Raw genomic sequence first — 10473 nt, 5'->3', positions numbered from 1 at the left:
TCATAGAGACAGGAAGTAGAATGGTGGGTGCGAGGGGCTGGGGGAGGAGGAAATGGGGAATGAGTATTTAGTGGGGGCAGAGTTTCAGTTTTACAAGCTGACGAGCTCTGCTGCGTAACATGAATGGACTGGGGTGAGCCGTGAGGGCCTGAGACAAGAGAAAGGATGACAGCTCCAAGGCTTCAAACAGATGCTCTGAGAGAACCAGTCCTCAGAAAGGCTGAGAATCCCTGGAATTTTTCCTGGGCTGGAAGGGATCTGCTCTATGGCTTAAAGGTCTTGGCCAAGGGCCTGAAGAACCACCCATCTTCCAGGGCCCAGGCACTCCAACTCCTCAGATTTAAATACAGGCACTTTCTACACATGAGTGCCAAACCATTTCCAGTAAGTCTCATTGTCAGCTATAAAAATAACCACTGTCGAAGCAGAGACAAGCTGGTGATGCAGCCAGGCAGTGCCACAGAGAGGCAATGGCATCTGTCTCCGTCAAATGGAAAGTCCCCTGGCCAAGCCTCTGAATCCAAGTGTACATCTTGGTCTTGGATGTGACCACCTGAATGGTGGTCGAGAAAGTGCTTGGTCCATAGAAGGCACCCAGGACACTCAAGCCCCCTTTTCTCCCATGACCTTCGTACAATGGCACGGAATGGAGACGCAGGGCTGGGACTTCCCCTCCACCACACCGGTTTCCTTTACAATGAGATTCCATTCCTATAATGAGGAATAATATAGTAGCTTAGTTAATACAGACAGAGCTGCCCCTCAGTCGGTTCTTGGGTAGTAGAGCTAGAATATACAGGCCCTGCTCTAAAAGCTCAAAGCAATCCCTGGATAGTAACCATAGCTTTAATAATACTCATCTGGGCCGGGTGCGGTGGCTCAAGCCTGTAATCCCAGCACTTTGGGAGGCCGAAGCGGGCAAATCACAAGGTCAGGAGTTCGAGACCAGCCTGGCCAACATAGTGAAAGCCCGTCTCTACTAAAAATACAAAAAAATTAGCTGGGCATAGTGGCGGGCACCTGTAATCCCAGCTGCTCGGGAGGCTGAGGCAGGAGAATTGCTTGAACCCAGGAGGCAGAGGTTACAGTGAGCTGAGATCGTGCCACTGCGCTACAGCCCAGGTGACAGAGTGAGACTCCATCTAAAATAATAAGAATAATACCCATCTGAATGAATAATAACAAAAACCAGTACCACTGGCTGGGAGTCGGAAGTGGGGTTATGGGGAATTGCTCAATGGGTACAGAGTGTCAATTTCGCAAAATGAAAAAGTTCTAGAGATCTGTTGCAGAATGGTGTGAATATATTTAACATTACTAAATCACGCACTTAAAAGTGTCTTTTTTTTAAAAAGTGGTTAAAGTGGAGCTGGCTGGACACAGTGGCATGCATCTGTAGTCCCAGTTACCCCCGAGGCCGAGGCGGGAGGATTGCTTGAGCCTAGGAGTTTGAATCCAGCCTGGGCAACATAGTGACACCCTGTCTCTAAAAAAATAAAAAATGAATAAAAAGTTTTATAAATTATAAATAAATTTAGGCCAGATACGGTGGCTCACACCTGTAACCCCAACACTTTGGGAGGATCCCTTGAGCTCAGGAGTTTGTGACCAGCCTGCACAATGTAGTGAGACTCTATCTCTAGAAAACATACAAAAATTAGCCAGGCATGGTGCTGCGTGCCTATAGCCCCAGCTATTCAGAAGGCTGAAATGGGAGGATCACTTGAGCCCGGGGTGCGAAGGCTGCAGTGAGCCGAGATCGCACCACTGCACTCCAGCCTGGGCAACAGAGTGAGACCCTGTCTCAATAAATAAATACATACATAAAATAAAATAAATGAAATGCTTTTTTTTTTTTTTTTTTTGAGACAGAGTCTCGCTTTTTCACCCAGGCTGGGGTGCAGTGGTGCAATCTCGGCTCACTGCAAGCTCCGCCTCCCGGGTTCACACCATTCTCCTGCCTCAGACTCCCGAGTAGCTGGGACTACAGGCACCCGCCACCACGCTCGGCTAATTTTTTGTATTTTTAGTAGAGATGGTGTTTCACCGTGTTAGCCAGGATGGTCTTGATCTCCTGACCTCGTGATCCACCCGCCTCAGCCTCCCAAAGTGCTGGGATTACAGGTGTGAGCGACCGCGCCCAGCTGAATAAATTTTTAAATGGTTAAAATGGTAAGTTTCATGTTTTTTATAATAATCAATTTTTTTTTGAGAGAGAGAGTCTTGCTCTGTCACCCAGGCTGGAGCGCAGTGGCACAATCTTTGCTCACTGCAACCTCCACCTCCCAGGTTCAAGTGATTTTCGTGCCTCAGCCTCCCAAGCAGCTGGGATTACAGGTGTGTGCCACCACGCCCCACTAATTCTTGTATTTTTAGTAGAGACGGGGTTTCTCCAGATTGGCCAGGCTGGTCTCAAACTTCTGGCCTCAAGTGACTCTCCCGCCTAGGCCACCCAAAGTGCTAGGATTACAGGTGTGAGCCACTGAGCTTGGCCATAATTAAAAATTTTTAATTAAAAAAAAAAACCTGGCCGGGCGCGATGGCTCACACCTGTAATCCCAGCACTTTGGGAAGCTGAGGTGGGTGGATCATGAGGTCAGGAGATCGAGACCATCCTGGCTAACACGGTGAAACCCCGTCTCTACTAAAAATACAAAAAATTAGCCGAGCATGGTGGCAGGCACTTGTAGTCCCAGCTACTCAGGAGGCTGAGGCAGGAGAATGGCGTGAACCCCGGGAGGCAGAGCTTGCAGTGATCCAAGATCACGCCACTGCACTCCAGCCTGGGCAACAGAATGAGACTCCATCTCAAAAAAACAAAACAAAACAAAACAAAACAAAAAAAAACCACTACTACTGTTTCTACCACTTTACTTGAACATCTAGAATATGCCCTGAGGGATAGCTGTTATACCTCCATTTTTTTTTTTTTTTTTTCTTTTTTGAGACGGAGTCTCAGTCTGTCTTGACCAGGCTGGAGTGCAGTGGTGTGATCTCAGCTCACTGCAGCCTCCGCCTCCCAGGTTCAACCAATTCTCCCACCTCAGCCTCCTGAGTAATTGGGATTACAGTCACCTGCCACCACACCCAGCTAATTTTTGTATTTTTAGTAGAGACAGGGTTTCACCATGTTGGCCAGCCTGATCTCGAACTCCTGACCTTAGGTGATCCACCTGCCTTGGCCTCCCACAGTGCTGGGATTACAGGCATGAGCCACCGTGCCCGGCCAATGACCTCTATTTTATAGATGAAGAAAAATGGGGACTCCAAGTAGTGATTTGAGCAACCCAAGGTCACACTCTCCAGGGGTGAAGCTGTCTTCACACCAATTCTGACTTTAGGCTGTGCCTTTTCCAAGATGCATGTTGCCTGTCCATGGCTTCAATATCTTCTCTGGTCTACCTTAGGGGAAGAGAAGCCACAGGTATCTTGCTCCAGGACCTAGAACCGGAAAATAAACCAGGGTTCTGGTCCACCATATTGTTCTCTTAGAACCAGGATCCTCATTTCCTTTAAAAAGTGTGTTTATAGTTGAACAATTGCTACATCTTGTCTTGAGTCTTTTTTTGGCTCTCGTAGTGGAAATTCTGCCCTTTGTCCTTAGTACAAAGAAATAATGTTCATCACAGAGCAGGATCTCAAAGTCCTTGTTTCTGGCCTCAGAAAGTGTTCTCTCTCCCAAGTGAAGGTTAATATAGGAATAACAATGGAAAGTCACAGAATTGCTCATTTATTAAACTAGTGTTTCTTGCGATGGTGTTTTAAAAGTTTATGAGATATATTATTGATATATAACATATTGATATAATTACACATTGTTGATATATTATTGAGACATTATATTAGGCGAGTTTTTTGTTGTTTTTAGAGTTGGGGTCTTGCTCTGTCGCCCAGGCTGGAGAGCAGTGGTGCCATCATAGCTCACCTCAGCCTCGAACTCCTGGCCTCAAGTGATCCTTCTGCCTCAGCCTCCCAAAGTGCTGGAATTACAGGCATGAGCCACTGTGCCTGGCCTGTATGTTAGTGTTATTTGAACTAGGATTTCTCCCTTAACTATGAAATTAAGGTTATCAAGAGTAAGCAAAATATTTTAAAGATGAGGCTCACAAGATAATGTTTATTCAATTTTTCTTTTTTTATTATCTGAGATCCTAAAATACGTGTCTTTTTAGAGACTTGAATAATCATCTTAAAGGCTTTTAGAGCTAGAAAGGTCTTCACTGGGCTGGGCGCAGTGGCTCACACCTGTAATCCCAGCACTTTGGGAGGCCAAGGCAGGCAGATCACTTGAGGTCAGCAGTTTGAGACCAGCCTGGCCAACATGGTGAAACTCTGTCTCTACCAAAAATACAAAAATTAGCCGGGCATGGTGGCACGTGCCTGTAATCCCAGCTACTTGGGAGGCTGAGGCAGGAGAATCACTTGAACCCGGGAGGCGGAGGTTGCAGTGAGCCGAGACTGTGCCACTGGGTGACAGAGTGACACTCTGTCTCAAAAAAAAAAAAAAAAAAAGGAAAAAAGAAAAGTCTTCACTGGTTGTCTGGTCCAACCTCCTTAGTCAAATGAGAAAACTGAGGTGCACAGAGGTTAGGTCCAAGGTCATGAATAGAGAGCACCCCTGCACGTCAGTCAGAAAGGAAATCAGGCTGGGTACGGTGGCCACGCCTGTAATCTCAGCACTTTGGGAGGCTGAGGCAGGAGGATTGCTTGAGGCCAGGAGTTCCAGACCAGCCTGGGCAACATAGAGAGACCTCATCTCTATGAACAATTTTTTTTTTTTTTTTGAGGCAGAGTCTCACCCTGTTGCCCAGGCTGGAGTGCAGTGGTGCCATCTCAGCTCACTGCAACCTTTGCCTCCCGATTCAAGCGATTCTCCTGCCTCAGCCTCCTGAGTAGCTGGGACTACAGGCACCCCCCACCATGCCCGGCTAATTTTTTGTATTTTCAGTAGAGATGGGGTTTCACCGTGTTGGTCAGGCTGGTCTTGAACTCCTGACCTCACATGATTCACCTGCCTTGGCTTCCCAAAATGCTGGGATTACAGGTGTGAGCCACCGTGCCTGGTCAATTTTTAAAAAGTAGTTGGGCATGGTGGCACATGCCTGTGGTTCCAGTTACTCAGGAGGCTGAGGTAGGAGGATGGCCTGAGCCCAGGAGGTTGAGACTCCAGTGAGCTATGATCACACCACTGCACTCCAGCCTGGGCAATGGAGCAAGATCCTGTCCCCAAAACAAAACCAAACCAGAAAGCAAATCAAGGAGTGATATTTAAAGACCCACTCGGCTGGGTGCAGTGGCTCATGCCTGCAATTCCAGCACTTTGTGAGGCTGAGGTGGGCAGATCACCTGAGGTCAGGTGTTCGAGACCAGCCTGGCCAACATGGTGAAACCCCATCTTTACTAAAAATAAACAAAATCAGCCTGGCGTGGTGGCAGGCGCCTATAATTCCAGCTACTCGGGGAGCTGAGGCAGGAGAATTTCTTGAAACTGGGAGGTGGAGGTTGCAGGGAGCCGAGATCACTCCATTGCACCCCAGCCTAGGCACCAAGAGCAAAACTGTCTCAAAATAATAATAATAATAAAATAATAAAAATAGGCCGGGCGCGGTGGCTCACGCTTGTAATCCCAGCACTTTGGGAGGCCAAGGCGGGTGGATCACGAGGTCAGGAGATCGAGACCACGGTGAAACCCCGTCTCTACTAAAAATACAAAAAAAATTAGCCGGACATGTTGGCGGGTGCCTGTAGTCCCAGCTACTCGGGAGGCTGAGGCAGGAGAATGGCGTGAACCTGGGAGGCGGAGCTTGCAGTGAGCCGAGATCGCGCCACTGCCCTCCAGCCTGGGGGACACAGCAAGACTCCGTCTCAAAAAAAAAAAAATAATAATAATAATAATAATAAAATAATAAAAATAAAGACCACTCAATGTAAACACGACTCTACCCAGGCAAGCCCACATCACGTCATCTCTTTGGAATAAGCTTGCGATAACCATCGTATTTCCATTTCCTTTTATATTTTTCCAAAAACAGCTCATGATACAATTTGTACAGGTCCTAGTAACTTTGGGGAAAATTTTTGAAAAAAAAAAAAAAGTAGCATGTTTCAAAGGAACTTGATCTGATAAGAGGCAGAAATATTGACTCCATTATTTCAAGAGGCAGTTGCTTTGTTTCCCAGACGCTTCCTGACAGTTTTAAAAATAGCCTTCCACAACTGTTCCAGGATGAGAATGTCCTTTTACATAAAATGGGCTTTGAAGATGTGATTTCATTTACTCAGAGGAGGCTGTAGATCATTCATCATCCTTTTCCAAAACACAGCTTGGACCGGGCAATGTGGGCCCTTGAATTCCAGTTGAACACCAGTCCAAACTGGGCTGTTGGATGCGGAGAAGATAGAGGGTACTCACAAAGGGGACACGGCTCCTTACAATCTGGGAGACAAAATACAATGGGGTTGCAGTCAAAAGTTGCCTCTTGTGACCAGGTGTAGTGGCTCACGCCTGTAATCCCAGCACTTTGGGAGGCCGAGGCAGGTGGATCACCTGAGGTCAGGAGTTCGAGACCAGCCTGGGCAATATGGCAAAACTCCATCTCTACCAAAAAATACAGAAATTACCCGGGCATGGTGGTATGTGCCTGTAGTTCCAGCTCAAGAGGCTAAGTAAGGCAGGAGAATCACTTATACCCGGGATGTGAAGGTTGCAGTGAGCTGGGATCACGCCACTGCACTCCAGACTGGCTGACACAGCGAGACTCTGTCTCTAAAAGAAAAAAAAAAAAAGTTGCCTCTTTCAGATGGGTGTGTTGGCTCACGCCTGTCATCCCAGCACTTCGGGAGGCTGAAGCTGGAGGATTGCTTTAGACCAGGAGTTTGAGACTAGCCTGGGCAACATAGCGAGACCCCATCTCTACAAAAAAAAATTAATTACCTGGGCATGGTGGTGCACACCTGTAGTCCCAGCTACTTGGGCGGCTGAAGTGGGAGGATCACTTGAGCCCAGGAGGTCGAGGATGCAGTGAACTATGATCGCACCACTGCACTTCAGCCTGGGTGACAGAGTAAGGCCCTTTCTCTAAAGATAAAGAAATAAAAATAAAATAAAAGTTGCCTCTTGCCTGCTGTATTGGAGGTTTCTGTATCTGCTGATTCAACCAACCCTAGATCGAAACTACTTGAAAAAGGGCTGGGGGCAGTGGCTCATGCCTGTAATCCCAGCACTTTGGGAGGCCAAGGCGGGTGGATCACCTGAGGTTGGGAGTTTGAGACCAGCCTAGCCAACACAGTCAAACCCCGTCTCTACTAAAAACACAAAAATTAGCCAGGCGTGGTGGCAGGTGCCTGTAATCCCAGCTACTTGGGAGGCCGAGGCAGAAGAATTGCTTGAACCCAGGAGGCAGAGGTTACAGTGAGCGGAGATTACTCCACTGCACTCCAGCCTGGGTGACAAGAGCGAGACTTTGTCTCAAAAAAAAAAAAAAAAGGCAGGGCGCGGTGGCTCACGCCTCTAATCCCAGCACTTTGGGAGGCCAAGGCAGGCAGATCACGAGGTCAGGAGATCGAGACCGTCTTGGCCAACATGGTGAAACCTCGTCTCTGCTAAAATACAAAAAATTAGCCGGGCATGGTGGCGGGTGCCTGTAATCCCAGCTACTTGGGAGGCTGAGGCAGGGGAATCACTTGAACCCGGGAGGTGGAGGTTGCAGTGAGCTGAGATCGCGCCACTGCACTCCAGCCAGGTGACAGAGCAAGACTCCATCTCAAAAAAAAAAAAAAAAAAAAAAAAGAGAGAGAGAAAGAAACCATTTGAAAAACAATCAAAAGTTGCCTCTTATCTGAAAGATCTGATGGCTAGAAGGAGGGGTCATTGTTCATTTTCTCAGACGTGACCTTGGCATGGAGTATACGTAGCATGTCAGTCACCACATGTCTCAGTGACGTGCGCTTCAGGGCATGTGGGCGAAATGGCATCCTGACTCCAACTTGCTCTAAAGCGCTTCTCCAGAGCAAAGGAAGACAGCCAAGTGGCAAAGGTGGAAAATCTGGATGACAGTTGACGCTGGGTGGGGGTGTTTACTATCCTTTTCTCTTCAACTATTATGTTTGGAAATTTTCATCATACATTTGTTCCAATTGGATACTCTATTCTTCAGGAAAGGGCGTGAGTGTCCTTTGCCGTGGAAGAGACTGCCAATGGGAGAGGGGATGGATTTGTGGATTTGATGTTGACTATTTAGACAGCAGGGGAGTGTGTGTGTGTGTGTGTGTGTAGCAGGAAAGGAAGGAAACAGGATTTGAGACCGGCTTCTAACTTTTTAAGGGGTCTGAGGACCTCTTTAAAAATCAGATGGAGGCTGGGCACAGTGGCTCACACCTGTAATCAGCAGCACTTTGGGAGGCCGAGGCGGGAGGGTCACTTGGGGCCAGGAGTTGGAGATAAGCCTGGCCAACATAGTGAGACCCTGTTTCTATAAAAATAAAAAGTAAATTAAAAAAAATTAGCCAGGGCCGGGCATGGGGGCTCACACCTGTAATCCCAACACTTTGTGAGGCTGAGGCGGGCGGATCAAGAAGTCAGTAGATCAAGACCATCCTGGCTAACACGGTGAAACCCCGTCTCTACTAAAAATACAAAAAAATTAGCCAAGAGTAGTGGCGGGCGCCTGTAGTCCCAGCTACTCAGGAGGCTGAGGCAGGAGAATGGCATGAACCCGGGAGGCGGAGCTTGCAGTGAGCCGAGATCGCGCCACTGCACTCCAGACTGGGTGATAGAGCGAGACTCCATCTCAAAAAAAAAAAAAAAAATTAGCCGGATGTGGTCAGCTACTCAGGAGGCTGAGGCAGGAGGATCACTTGAGCCCAGGAGTTCAAGGCTGCAGTGGGCTATGATTGCACCACTGCACTCCAGCCTGGGTGAGAGAGCGAGACCCCCATCTCTAAAAAAAAGGGGAAAAAAAAAGATAAAAAGTTATGAACACTCTGCAAACTCACATACAATAAAAAACAAACCAGGGCTGGGTGCGGTGGCTCATGCCTGTAATCCCAGCACTTTGAGAGGCTGAAGCGGGCGAATCACGAGGTCAAGAGATCGAGACCATCCTAGCCAACATGGTGAAACCCCATCTCTAATAAAAATACAAAAATTAGCCAGGCATGGTGGCGCGTGCCTGTAGTCCCAGCTACTTGGGAGGCTGAGGCAGGAGAATCACTTGAACCCGGGAGGTAGAGGTTGCAGTGAGCTGAGATCACGCCACTGCACTCCAGCCTGGCGACAAAGCAAGACTCCAATTCAAAAAAAAAAAAAAAAAACACAAACAAAAACAAAAAACTGGCAAATGTGCACTCAGGGGTTCACTGCTTTCCCTAGAAACATCCCATCCCCTGGGTAAGAGCTCCTAATTCAATACATGGTTTTCCATTTCTAAGATATCAAGAGCCATCACCTGCCTCTTCTGGGTACAGTGAATATGCAAATAAGCAGAAGACAACAAGAAACTAGAAACCCTCAAGTTTTCGAAGAAACCCTCAATTATTTTCTCAAATCAGCAAAACGAGCCTCCGTCCCTGGCTGGCTTCCGAGCTCTGAGCAAATGACTGCGGGGAATAAGTCTCAGTTTTCCCATCAGGAAAATGGGCTAACATCCACCCTCTTCATCTACAAGGTTGCTTTGAGTTTCCAACAAGATAATGGAAGCTGAATCGCTGTGAAAATTGTGACATCCCAAACCAAATATAGAGTGTGAGCCTCACCTTCCTTCAAATGGTGCCAAAGCTGTGACTACCCTGGAGAGAGGTGACTCAGCGCCTTCTCCAAAGGGATCTATCATGGCAGAAGCACGTGGCATGGGACCTTCAGATTCACTCTGGGGTTTTCCTGCCGGAGGAAGGAAGTCTTGGGAATTGCCTCGGGCCATGACCACTTTCAGGAAGCTGCTCATTTTTGCAGAGAAGATTAGGGGCATCTTAGAGGTTACAAAGCCCACGAGGCCCCACCAGGCCCCAATCCACAAAGCAGGCCCATTCCATGGGAACCAAGAAGACGTCCCCTCCCAACACCCTCGTCTCCAGGACTGCAGGGACCCCTTGAGGGTCTGTAACCTGGAAAAGGGGGATTACCAAAGGTTTGGAATCTCTACATTCGCCCAAATCTACCATAAACTTCAGTTTATGGTTTATAGATGACCCTTGAACAACACAGGTTTGAACTGGGTGGGTTCAGTCGTATGCGGATTTTGTTTTGAGCCCAAGTTTTGCTCTTGTTGCCCAGGTTGGAGTGCTGTGGGACGATCTCAGCTCACTGCAACCTCCGCCTCCCGGGTTCAAGTGATTCTCCTGCCTCAGCCTCCCGAGTAGCTAGGATTACAGGCATCTGCCACGCCGCCCAGCTACTTTTTGTATTTTTAGTTGAGACGGGGTTTTACCATGTTGGCCAGGCTGGTCTCAAACTCCTGACCTCAGGTGATCCACTCG

The sequence above is a fragment of the Nomascus leucogenys genome, chromosome 10 (genome assembly GCF_006542625.1).
Source record: "Nomascus leucogenys isolate Asia chromosome 10, Asia_NLE_v1, whole genome shotgun sequence".
NCBI classification, from domain to species: domain Eukaryota; kingdom Metazoa; phylum Chordata; class Mammalia; order Primates; family Hylobatidae; genus Nomascus; species Nomascus leucogenys.
This window is presented reverse-complemented; position numbering follows the sequence as displayed.